Source organism: Acomys russatus, chromosome 3, assembly GCF_903995435.1.
Source record: "Acomys russatus chromosome 3, mAcoRus1.1, whole genome shotgun sequence".
Classification (NCBI taxonomy): domain Eukaryota; kingdom Metazoa; phylum Chordata; class Mammalia; order Rodentia; family Muridae; genus Acomys; species Acomys russatus.
Window position 1 is genome coordinate 29,615,963 of NC_067139.1, and position 12,806 is coordinate 29,628,768.

Consider the following 12,806-nt stretch of genomic DNA (forward strand, 5'->3'; position numbering starts at 1 on the left):
GGTATAACCCATCACCCTCTAGGAATAAATCATGAAGAAACTTACCAAGTGCCTTGTGAGAACCAGAGAAGAAAGTTAGGGTATACTGCCAACCTCAATGTTACTTCATTTAAATGAGTTCTTCAACAAAGACTATTAAGGAGTTTTATATGTCTGATGCTAATCTAGGTTTGAATAACAGCATATATTTACTACATATATGGTAAATATATATGTCGTGTTTCTCTAGCCAGGAGGGAGAGCAGAATGGCAGAGCAAATAAGAAGGGTGTGTTAGCCTTCAAATATGTGTGCAGCAAAATGGGTTTTATGGAGTATTCCTATGCCCATTTCATTTCTGTTATTGTGATAAAAAAATATCCTAACTAAAAGAAATTTTGAGGAAGAAAGCATTTATTTGGCCTACAATCCCACGTTATAGTCAATGACCATAGGGAAATCAAGGCAAGTGAAGCAAATGACATGCAGAGTCAGGAGCAGAGAGAAATGCATGCATGCATACTTAGCTCTCAGCTAGCCCTGTCTATTTCTATATAGACCACAGCCCAATGTCAGGGAATGGTGTCACTCACAATGGGCTGGGTCCTCCTACATCAATTCTCAATCAAGACAACCCCCCACAGACATGCACATAGGCTAACCTGGTCTAGATCATTTTCTAATTGAAACTTTCTTCCCACGTGATTCCAGGTTGTGCCAAGTTGATATGGTATTTAATCTAACAGTTGAGTGTGTGCAAATACCTGACTCTTTTTTTCAGAGCAGGAAAATGAGAGTCCGATATGGGAACCAATTACCACAGAGAGCATCTAATAGTGTCAAGGCCAGAATCAACTCTGATCTCAACATCTTTCCTCCTCATACCGTCATCTCTGAAGCCATGGCCACCACTATTGCCACCTAGCCTTCAACCCTTTGCTTTCTATGCACAACAATTTCCTTTTTGTGATGGTCCCAGCCATAGCATCTGCGTGTTAACGCTCAGCCTTAGAGTCTATGGAGGTGGCTGCTGTGGTGATTGTATGAGTCACAGTGAGTTATCAGGCATCACATCCAAGGCAATTGGTCCATAAGGTTTTAAAGAATTCTTAGTACTCTGTGTTGCTTGGCGTGCTGTAATACCTGGTCTCCATCTCTTACTGCAGTTTCTCCCATAGATTCACCTCCTCCGATAATGCACAGAAGCTCCAGGGCAGGCATTATGGGTAAAGTGTATCTGATTTCATACCTGTAGTAGTTTTGTTGCATGTGCCCCAGTCCCAAATCATGCCTTAGGGATGATGCGGACTCAGGAGTCCTTTCATTTCCCAAAGAAAATACAGAAGTTGTATCCACTGAAAAGAGTACTTCAGAGTCCCTTCTTAGAAGACAAAAATGAAGATATGCCTTTCCTCTTTCTCAATCTTCCTTTTCTGACCCTAACAAAACCACAAATAACTGTATAGTTAATTGGAAAAAAAAATAATATGAATCAGGTTAAAATTTTTAGCAGGATCAGGATATGTCTACTACAAAGGATGCTACTTGAGCTCCAGTTCTCCATGGCGACAGCTTCGGACAACAGCTAGGCATTGTTCCAGGCTTTGTTTTCTATGAACAATTTATGCATGAATTTTCCTGAAAGCCTTTTCATATCAGATAGAGGAAATTCTCCCATTAAAAATTATGTGTATATGTGTGTGTTGGTTTGTGAGTATGTCTTCATGAGTGCAGGTGTCTACTGAAATGAGGAAAAGGTGTTGGATCCCTGGAGCTGGAGTTTCAGGTGGTTGTGAGCCACTCAATACGAGTGCTGGGACCCAAACTCTGGTCCTCTACAAGAGCAGTATGCACTCTTAACCACTGAGCCGTCTGTCCATCTGCGCCCATTCTTGTTAACACTTGCATTTTCCCATATGAGTGAGTGTCTGTATTTTATTCTACCAGCTTCTAACTGGCGGGCATCACTCTGTTCTTCCAGTTTTCACATTGAAAAGCATGCTCATAGTAACTTAATTCAAAATGTACTCATCCAATCTGTGTTGAAGGACAAGCTATGTTCCAAGCATCATATGGAACTGAGCACACTGGAACTTTGAAATTACTCTTTACGGTGGGTGATAATAGCACCTGTGCTTTCCACATGAGAGGACTGACAATAGGGCAATGAAGTAGCTTGTCCCAAGTCACGTGGCTAGTAAAACACAGCTGCCGTTTGCACCCAGGTGGTTTGACCCAAGACTTCATGTTGACCTGTGCTGGGCTCTTGTTACTCTTCTTTACTTCCACATGATAGTCTATGCCTGAAGTGGAGCAGCGCTGGGTGAAAGACACTTTGAGAGCTGGTCGTAGTAGCACTGGCATTTGATTCTAGCATTTAGAGAAGCAGGAAGAGCTGAGGTTCAAGAACAGCCTAAGCTGAAAGGATGTGGCTGAGAAAGGGAGAGAGGAAAGCAGGGATGGAGGGAGAAAAACAAGAAAGGAGGGAGGAAAGAGGGGTCATGGAGTGAGGGGAGGGAACGGGGAGAAAGAAAAAGGAAGGAAGGAAAGAAGGAAGGAAGGACCCAAGATCACGGAGATGGCTTGGTTGGTAAAGCACTTGCCTTGCAACATGAGGACCTGAGTTTAGATCCCCAGAACCCACATAAAATGCTGGGTATAGTGCACACTAATAATCTCAATGAAATCAAGATGGATGACAGAGATAGACAAATCCCTGGGGCTCACTAGCCAGCTAGCCTACCACATTTGATGATGTTTCAGGCCAACGGGAGAACCTATCTCAAACAAAGGCATCTAAGAAATCTCTCTCTCTCTCTCTCTCTCTCTCTCTCTCTCTCTCTCTCTCTCTCTCTCTCTCTCTCTCTCTCTTTCTCTCTCTCTCTCTCTCTCTCACACACACACACACACACACACACACACACCTTACATGTGTACACTTGCCTGCACAGACAATGCTTTTCCCGGCATCTTATGTGGGACAGAAAAGGAAAGGATGATGAAATGCCACCATGCCTGCTCCTTCAGCTTTCTGGGAGAGAGATGACTGCATCCTCCTGTAAACATGATGAGCTCCCTGAAAATGTGAAGTCACTTTACCTAGACATGCAGAGCGAATGGGGGTGACAGCTCAGAGAGCTGTGGCTTTAAATCCTGCAGAATGGCAGCTCAGAATTCCCACAGCTCTCAGCAGAGCTTCATGCAGACACATAGTTTTAAATTAATGGTAAACATAATTTAAGCAGACCTTTAAAGGAAGAGTTTGTCTCAAGCAATCTGGCTTAAAAAAGAAAAAAAAACAAAAACAAAAACAAAAGAAGACAAGAGCTAAAACTCCAGCTCCCCAGACAGAAGACAAGCAGTTTTGTGCCTCAGCACAGCTTAAAAGCCAAAGTACATTCAATTCTTTTCCCTGGATCCATTATTTCTGTGATGACAATGTTCATATTTCTTAAGAATGCTCTTACAGGTTGCCGTTGGCAATTCTAACTGACTTCGGAGACTTGAAGAGAACCGTGCATGTGTTTTGGGTATTCAGCTTGGCCCCACCCTCACCTTTCTAAATAAGCAGCCCTCCTCTCTAATTTGATTTCTGACCTTCAAGGCAACTGGAGCCCTGGCTGGTGTGTTGGCAGTGACATGTCTGCACATTTCTGAAAGTCCAAGGGGTGTGAGTCACCTGGAGTTTTTATCTGAACTTGAAAGCCCCCTTGAGCAGTTGCTTGCTGTGGTAGAGAGGACTTTGGAACCTCAGTAGTTGAGGGGTGGGGCGGGGTGTGTGGACCACACAAAGAATGAAGAAAGTTCAAAACCAAGTATAATATAGTCACTTTTTGGATCAGACCATCAAAAGAGGAAAAGAAAATGACGAATCAATGGCTTCTAGGGGGAAAAAACACTCACAGACTAACTTGTGGATCTGAGGAAAGCCCATTATGTCGGGAGGCATGGTGGCAGGAGTGTGAGGCAGCAGGTCACATTGTGTCCATGGTCAGGAAACTTAGAAAGATAATGGCGGTGCCCATTGCTTTTTTCTTTTCCTTTTTTCCTTCAGTCTGGAAGCCAAGCCTAGGGAATAGTGCTGCCCACAGTAGGACAGGTCCACCCTTGTCTACTAAATCTCTCTGGAAATGCCTTCATAGGCATGCTCAGACACGTGTGTGTGTGTGTGTGTGTGTGTGTGTGTGTGTGTGTGTGTGTTCTATTCCCAATCCCACTGATCTGGCACTCCAGACCAACCATTTCCCCTGCTTCATGACATGCCTTCATGGATGTTAGTCACCCTCCCATCTGTATGTGTCACCAAACTTCCCACAGAAGGCACACCTTCCAAGACAGATTTAAGCTCAGTGGCTTATTACACCGATGTTCCTATCATCCAAAACAGATGTGTGTGTCGCTTAGTCTATGTAGAATGAAAGTTAATCTCATAAGGTGACTTCTGCATCAGACAAAAAAAAAAAAAAACTAAGACATTGAGACAACCATAGTAATAATTCCAGAAAAGTGTGCCTCCCCCTTGGCTTTATATCATGTACATAGGATAAACGCTGGAGGAGACATTGGACCAGATCAAATGCTCTGTTGGTCGCTTCAATAAAACTGACACTTTGCTTATGGTTCATGTTTCTACGTTATTTGGTTTAAGGCAAGCCATCCACTGCCTTTAGGCTCTTCTACAATTCTCTAGGTTGTAGAATTACAGATTCAATAACAATTTTTAGCAATAGATCTGCAAATAAACTCTGTCTACTGTAGAGACAATTGACTTTTCTTTTCATTCTTGAGAAATTGCCAATTTTGTGTCTTCTTATTAATTTATATTGTGGCCTGCACATGCCTCCCCTTTGGAAATTCCCCCCTTGGAATCAGTTATAAAATCATACTGCTTCCCCCACTGCTAACAAGTTAAATTCTCTGGCAGTTACTCATTTTGCACATGTATGAAAACCAAGATTTCACCTTTTTTTATTACATTATCTTTAACAATGTATCCAAGTGCTATTAAACATTCCAATTCAAGTAATTTATAAAACTACTCAAACCATCACTTGCTTTTGTGCTCGTAAAAATCCAGGCGTTTCTCTTCGCAGGAAGGGCATATGGAAATGTGGTTACTCCCCTGAGCCCTGCTCAACTTCTCAATCTCTCAAGAAAATTTCCCTTATAATTTCAAATTCAATAACAAAAAAGAGAATCAAGGCTTTTTTTTTTTTTTTACCACTTGCCATCATTCCTTCTATTCTCAAATTTCCATCCTGGAAAATGGCCATGTATGCATGTGAGAGAGATGCTTCGAGGCCTAAGCAAACTGCCTACAGAGAGCACCATCTCTGAGGTGTGGCAGGTGACGAGTACGCATTCATTAGTGGCACAAAAATCGAAGATTGCCTCAGCTGGGCAACAGCCTAGGAATAGTCACAACTCTCCAGCCAGAACAGGAAGGCGCTTTGCTTTGACACATGGGCACGGCACAGACAGGGCAGCCTTAGTGGAGGGACCAATCAATAAAACTAAAGTGTGGTATCCAGAGTCATCTGTTAGAGGATCCCTGCAAGCAATTGTGTGTGAAAGCAGAACACAGACATCTCAAATAGCCTCTTGCTGGTCTACATCAGTGGTTCTCAACCTTTCTAATGCTGTGACTCTTTAATACAGTTCCTCCTGTTGTAGTGACCCCCCCCACAACCATAAAATTATTTTCATTGCTACTTCATAACTGTAATTTTGCCACTGCTATGAATCCTAATTTAAACATCTGTTTTCCAGTGGTCTGAGGTGACCCCTGTGAAAGGGTTATTCAACCCCGGCCCCCCAGGAGATCATGACCCATATGTTGAGAACTATTGGTCTACAGGATCACCTATAGGTCTGCTCTATTAGTGCAGATCTCCCTACCTAGATAACTTATAGCCAGCCCATAGGCACTTTCCAAAATAGCTTTCAGATACCTCAAAGGAATCTTGGAGAATGAAAAACAAAACAAAGGCTAGTAAAATGGGAAAATATTGTCTTCATATCTATAAGGGTAAATGCTGTAAATTTTTATCCCATGCTTTTAGGGGAGAACTCAGAAAATGCTCTGGGGGATGCTATTAGACTAACAGTTTACCAGCACTTGGAAAACAAAGAAAAATGAACAAAAGTTTTAAGGATTGATAATGCCCTGTTTGAGTAGGCAAAGAAGTATAGAGAAGGATGTTTATCAAAATTTAAGAATTATATGTCATTGGGGAAGCTGGCTCAACAGTGAAGTCTCATTCATGGAGTCTGGCTGGAGCCTGGGGTTGTTCAGCCCTTACAAGTTCCCAGATGATGTCAACTCTGTTTGTCAAGACCACCCTTTGAAGAGCTGAGCTCTGGACTACTATCACCCACGCTTGTAATACAAACTGAAGACGATGGATGCCCTTGGGCTTCAGCAGCGTGTGCCTCTTAATGCTGCAGTGCGACTTCCAGCTGCACCACCTGGGTTGATTTTACTTACCTGAAGATGTGTGTAAAATAATGCCTTGCACTGCTTCCAAAACTTGAAACAGCGGCAATAATATAAATGTCCATATCCACAGCAGAGGAACTGGGTAGATTTGGTAAAGTGATGACTATTTGAGTACCTTAAAGAGAATATGGACAAACATGGGAGTGCCTTGGGCCGTTTGTTCAGTGGATTTTTATTATTATTATTATTATTATTAGTTTCTGTTCTCATTGTTGCAACAAAATGCCTGACACAGCAACTAAAGAAAGGAAAAGCTTACTTGGCTCACAACGAGAAGTGGACAGACCATCATAATGGGGAAGACATGGCACCGCGAATATAAAGTGGCTGGTGACACAACGTCTGAAGTCAGGGGAAATGAATGCTCACCCCTGGCTCTTTTTCTTCTTCCTCCTTTCTTATACAGTCTGCCATCCCAGTGTGTAGAATGCTACCACTCCCCTTCAGCTGGGTCGTACCACAACAGCTACCCCTCTCTAAAAAAAAAAAAACCCTCACAAATAGACTCTTAGGTGATTTCAAATCCATCCCATTTGATAATGGAGATCAACCCTAACCATCACAATAAGAAGAGATGGAGCATTATCCACACACAGTTGGAAGAAATAAGGGGTAGATTATTTCATATACATGAAAATATCCAAAAAGGATAAACATTGATTTTCTACTACTCTTGAGAGTGTCAGGAGAGGGGAGGGGAGTGAAAGGGTTACTGGTAGTACAGAAGTATTTTATGTATTTTCATTATGACAATTCATTTCCTACCTGTGTCATTGTTTCAAACAGAGAAGAGAATGGTGACCCATGGAAGTTGCTGTGGTCCATTAGAGCCTCTTCATGCATAGTGTTACAAGGGCCTTGGATCTCAAAGACAATGAGGTATGTTTGTAATTGTTAGAAACAGCCTAATCAGGTCCTATTCACACACACACACACACACACACACACACACACACACACACACACACACGGCAAATGCTTTGTGGAGTCCTGAAAGGCTCTGTTTCAGGTCTTCTTTTTCTTTTCTTTTTTCTTTCTTTCTTTTTTTTTTTTTTTTTTTTTTTTTTACTTTATATGTCATAAGAAAAAAAGACAATGTATTAAATTTTCAAATAATATGAAGCTAGAAAATGGATAATTATTTGGATGACAAAATGATGCATTAAAAAAATTAACTACTGGGAACATTGAACCAAAGCCACAACAACGAAAATCACTTAGAATGAGTGTCAGTTTTAGGCTGTGAGCTTAAAACCCCAACCACACAATTGAAAAATGGGGAAAGTATAAGTTTATAAAAATCTCATTGATGAGAAATGGACTTTAGCTGATTGGCACTTTGAGTGAGTTAAGAATATAATGTGATTGCCATTAATACTTGATTAGATTCCATGCCAATAATAGGATTGGTTCCTAATCAGATCATAGCCAACATGTGTGGTTGTGCTCTGTACTGAATAAAGTGATTTTAGCCAATACCAACCATTCACAGAACTGCAACCAACTTGTGAAAGAAATGTTTCAAATGGTGGCATGTACAAGGCTTTGTGGAAAATTATCAAGTCACAGGAAGAAATACAGAGGAGGAAGGCAGGAAATCAATTAAAAGAAGATCCTCCAAGATATAAAGTAGGACCACGGCTGCACAGAGAAGGACCACAGCAAGTTACAGGGAAAAGGCTAAGCCTATCTAGTAATCAAATATCTTGTCTGCATATCAGCAAAACAGCACTGCTAAGTTCCCTTCTGGGTTCTATGATCTCTCCAGCCATGGGTTTCCAGTACCAGAAATGAATTCTCTCCTATGCAATGGGCCTCAACCCCAACCAGAACATGGTTGGTTACCATGATAACAGTCATACCAGTATCAGTGGGCACATCTTGCCTGGAAGGTTAATATTGTATCTTTTGTGAGGTTGTGAATTCTTAACAACTGGACATGTTTAAGTAGGGGAGTGAGGGAAACTCTACCTCTTGGTGGATGAAGAAGAAGAGCATCAGATAAAAGGTTTTAGAAACCAATGCTGAGAGTCTGAAACATGTACACTTACTTTTGATTTTTAACGTTCAAAAAGCCAAATAAGACATTTCTTAAACAAGCAATCTCATTCATCTGATTAATTTTATGAAGAACAACAGTGTCTTTTTGATTAGAGGAAAAAAGATAACAGGTATTATTTTTCCTGCCATATGAAGCATGGCACTTAGAGAACACTGGTTGAAGATGATATTGAATTGCATGTCTGCAGGAGATGGCATCTTCCACAGATTCTCACCCTAAAGGAGGTGAAGAGAATTCCTCTATACTTCTTCAAACTTCTGCCCTTGCCATTCATTACAGGTTCCCTACCATTGGGAATGGGTGGCTACCATTTTGGGTGTGGTACTTTCTCTACAATGTAAGTTTAGGTAATATTCAGGAAACATAATCCTCACCACTGAGCACTAGGTGCACCTATTGAGTCTGGCATCTTAGACCATTTGGCTTTCCTGATACCTGCTTCTAAGCAATAGACACCAGAGCTGTAGACACATGGCTGTGTTCAAGACATGTCCCTCAGTAGAGGACCGAACTTTGTTTTATGACAGCTACTTTGTTGTTACCAATAGCAACCTTCTTGCACAAAGATTTCCACATATCCCTGGCACCAGCTTCCTTGGGATGAATATTTATTGATCTGGTTTATTGAGACAGGATCTCACTATGCAACCTGGGCTGGCCTCAAACTTGTGAGTGGCCTGCCTCTACCTAAGTGCTGGAACTACAGGTGTGTCCCCATCATTATAAGGCTTAATCTGTTTGTTTGTTGTTTATGAAGAAACTTGAATTATAAAACTAAGTGATTGTAAAAATAAAAAAAAAAAGTAATTTGAATCTTTAGAATCTCTCAAACCTAAGAAATACCTTTCCCTTCATAAACTACTTATGCATCTAAGTTGATGCCACTTCACAGAATGATACTTGATCATCTTTTAGAGGAAAAGACTAAAAGAGTCCCTTGCTGGATGTCCCAACACCCATTCACAGCCTTCCCAACACCCAGTCACAGCCTTCCCAACACCCAGTCACAGCTTTCCCACACCCAGTAACAGCCTTCCCACACCCAGTCACAGCCTTCCCACACCCAGTCACGGCCTTCCCAACACCCATTCACAGCCTTCCCAACACCCAGTCACAGCCTTCCCAACACCCATTCACAGCCTTCCCAACACCCAGTCACAGCCTTCCCAACACCCAGTCACAGCCTTCCCAACACCCAATCACAGCCTTCCCAACACCCATTCACAGCCTTCCCAACACCCAGTCACAGCCTTCCCAACACCCAGTCACAGCCTTCCCAACACCCAATCACAGCCTTCCCAACACCCAGTCACAGCCTTCCCAACACCCAATCACAGCCTTCCCAACACCCATTCACAGCCTTCCCAACACCCAATCACAGCCTTCCCAACAGTCCATCACAGTCTTCCCAACAGTCAATCACAGCAATCCTCCTTCTCTTCCTGGAAACTCATGACCACTCTCCCAGGTCACCTGGAACAGTCCATGTTTAAAAGTCTGTCCCATTAGACATAAGTTGTAGCTTAACTTAGGGCTTAGGAAAGTTTGTTTTCCTAGTTCTTGCTACTTTCATCCTTTTCTGCGAATTGAACATGACATTAATGACTTGATCAGTGGTGGCCTAGATCACAGAAAAAGTCCCACAAGGATAAGAGTTGGCACTGTGAGGATAGTAAACTGGAAAGCGGAAGAAATTGGGTGAATCCCAAACAGATGTCAGATCACGTACTTGTACTCCAACCCTGCGAAAACAACCAGACTATTAATGGCTTCACGGACATGTATATTATAAAATCCACCTACTATTGAGTAGAAAACTCTGACTTTCAGTGCATTTTATAGAGTTGTGTGACCACACCACTGCTCACTTTTTCCTCATTTCATTTTCTACCCCTACCCAGTTCCCATGCCTGACCCTGAGCAGACGTCTGTCAGCATCCTTTCCCTAAACACGCGCTTTCTGGATGTCATTTATACCATCCAGGGCTCTCTAGAGAAAGAGAACCACCAGGAGAATTATAAGAGGAAAGTTAATAGACTGGCTCATATGAACAAAGGCAGGACCATTCCACCGTGGCCCTCTGCAGGTTGGAGAGGCAAAGACAAAAACAAAAAAAAATCCAAGTAGCTTTCAGTCCAAGAAGCCTAGAACGGGAAACCTCCAAACTGGGGAGACCCACGGTGCAGCCCCAATCTGAGGCCACAGGCCTGAAAGTTCCCTGGAGAAGGGTGATGTGAGTTCGCACTGAGAAGCTGGGAAAGACAGAGGCTGGCAGTTACAGGTGATGGTGGCGACAGCAACAGAAACATCCACTCAAGAAGAGTGAAGCTTACACATCCCTGTAATCTCTGTCCACCTTATGCTCATGTTCCATCTAGGCTGCTGTCCTGTGCTGGTGCTGTCCACGTTCAGGATATGGTGTTCCCTCCAGTTACTGTCCTACATGCCAGCCATCTCCAAAAACACCCTCACAGACATACCCAGAATGTGTGCTTTACTGATTGGCCAAGCATTCCTGAACTCAACCCACCGACAATCACAGTGAACCATTCTCCAACATAAGCAGCCGTCTGATATAAACTCCTTTGCATTTGGCTTTTGAGGAGTATCTGTGCTGTTAAAGCCAAATACTGTGGTATTACTGACAAATAATACCACAAAGGCTAAATTTGCTTTTGCAAATAATACTGACACAACCTCTCATGTATCTGTCCTGATGTGGGCTGGCTTTGATGTCTCTTGGTCAAACACCTAGGAGTAGAAGAGGAAGATCATTTGGTTGAATTGTTTCTAACTTCTACAGAAACTAGCACACCACTTTCCAAAGGGGCTGTACCATCTCACAGTCCCATTGCATGGAATAAGTGCCATCTTTTCCACATCCTTGTCACCAGTTTTTAAAATCTCTGTTATTACAACCACTTCTTAGAAAGCGCTCATGAGCATCTTGTTAAGGCTCTAATTTGCATTTTCTTGATGACTAATATTGAGTCCTTTCACTTATAATTATTGGTTATTCATGTTTTCTTTAGTAAAATATCTATTTGAGTCTCATCCAATTTAAAGTACCTTTTTTTAAAACTAAGAATTCTTTATAGATTCCATACACATGTCACTAATTAGAAAAATAATTGGAAAATATTTCTCTTGGTTTCCAGTTTATCTTTTTACTTTCTGAATGTCAATTTTTGTACAAGTTATACATTTGGTAATAAGTTTAACTCACCAAGTCATCTTAGTTTTATGCCCTATGTTTCGGGTGTCAAGTCCCACAAAATCTCTTACTAAAACAGAGATGTGAAAATTTACTCCCACATTTTTAAAAGAGTTTTGCTGGGTTTTTGCTTGTTTTTTAATTCATGGCTCATTTTGCACTCTCTTTCCAGTGAAGAAATAAAATTCCAAGTTTGTTTCCTTATTCATATGAGTTTTTACACATAAATATCCAATAGTTTCATCATTCTTACTTGAAGAAGTACCCTTTCCATACCTCAACGCTTCTGTTGAAATGGATACACCATAAATGTCAGGGTCTGTGGGGGTCTCAGTTCTATTTCTTTGATCAACAGTAGGGATCATTTATGCTCTACTGGCCAAATCCAGCCTATTATAGTTCTTGCAAATAAAGTTTTCTTAAACACAGCCGTGTGTTTATATGTCATCTAGGCTGCACTTGCTGTGGTGGTGGAGTTGGGAATTGCAGCAGAATACCTCGACCTCTCAGATAGTCACTACCTGGGTGTATATTTTGCCCATCACTGTACCTGGCAAGAAGCCAGTTAATGGAGGGAGGGTTTCTCTTAACTCACAGTCTGAGGGCACAGTCCATGAAGATGACAAAGGCGTGATGGTGGGAGCAGCTTGAGCTATGGCAGCAGAAACACACGGTGGTTTGCATACATATGAGTGGACCAGGAGGCCCTAAAGAGGGGAAAGCAGATTCCTGTCAGGCTTCTCCTTTCCCTTTTGTTCAGTCTGTCCCCTGTCCATGGGATGGTGACACACAAGTCTAAGACAGTATCTCCCAGTTAAACCTCTCTGCAAATGTCATCACAGACACACCAAGACATGTGTCTCCCAAGGGAGCCTAAGTCCCACCAAATTGACAGAGAAGAGTGAGCATTTCCTTAGCCTTAATCTATATGCCTATCCTAAGGCAATGCCATATTGTCCTGATTATTAATTATGCTTTAGAATTAGTCATGAAGTCACTGAAGTAAGTCCTCTATCTTTCTTCATAAAACTGGGTACTCGGTATGTCCATAT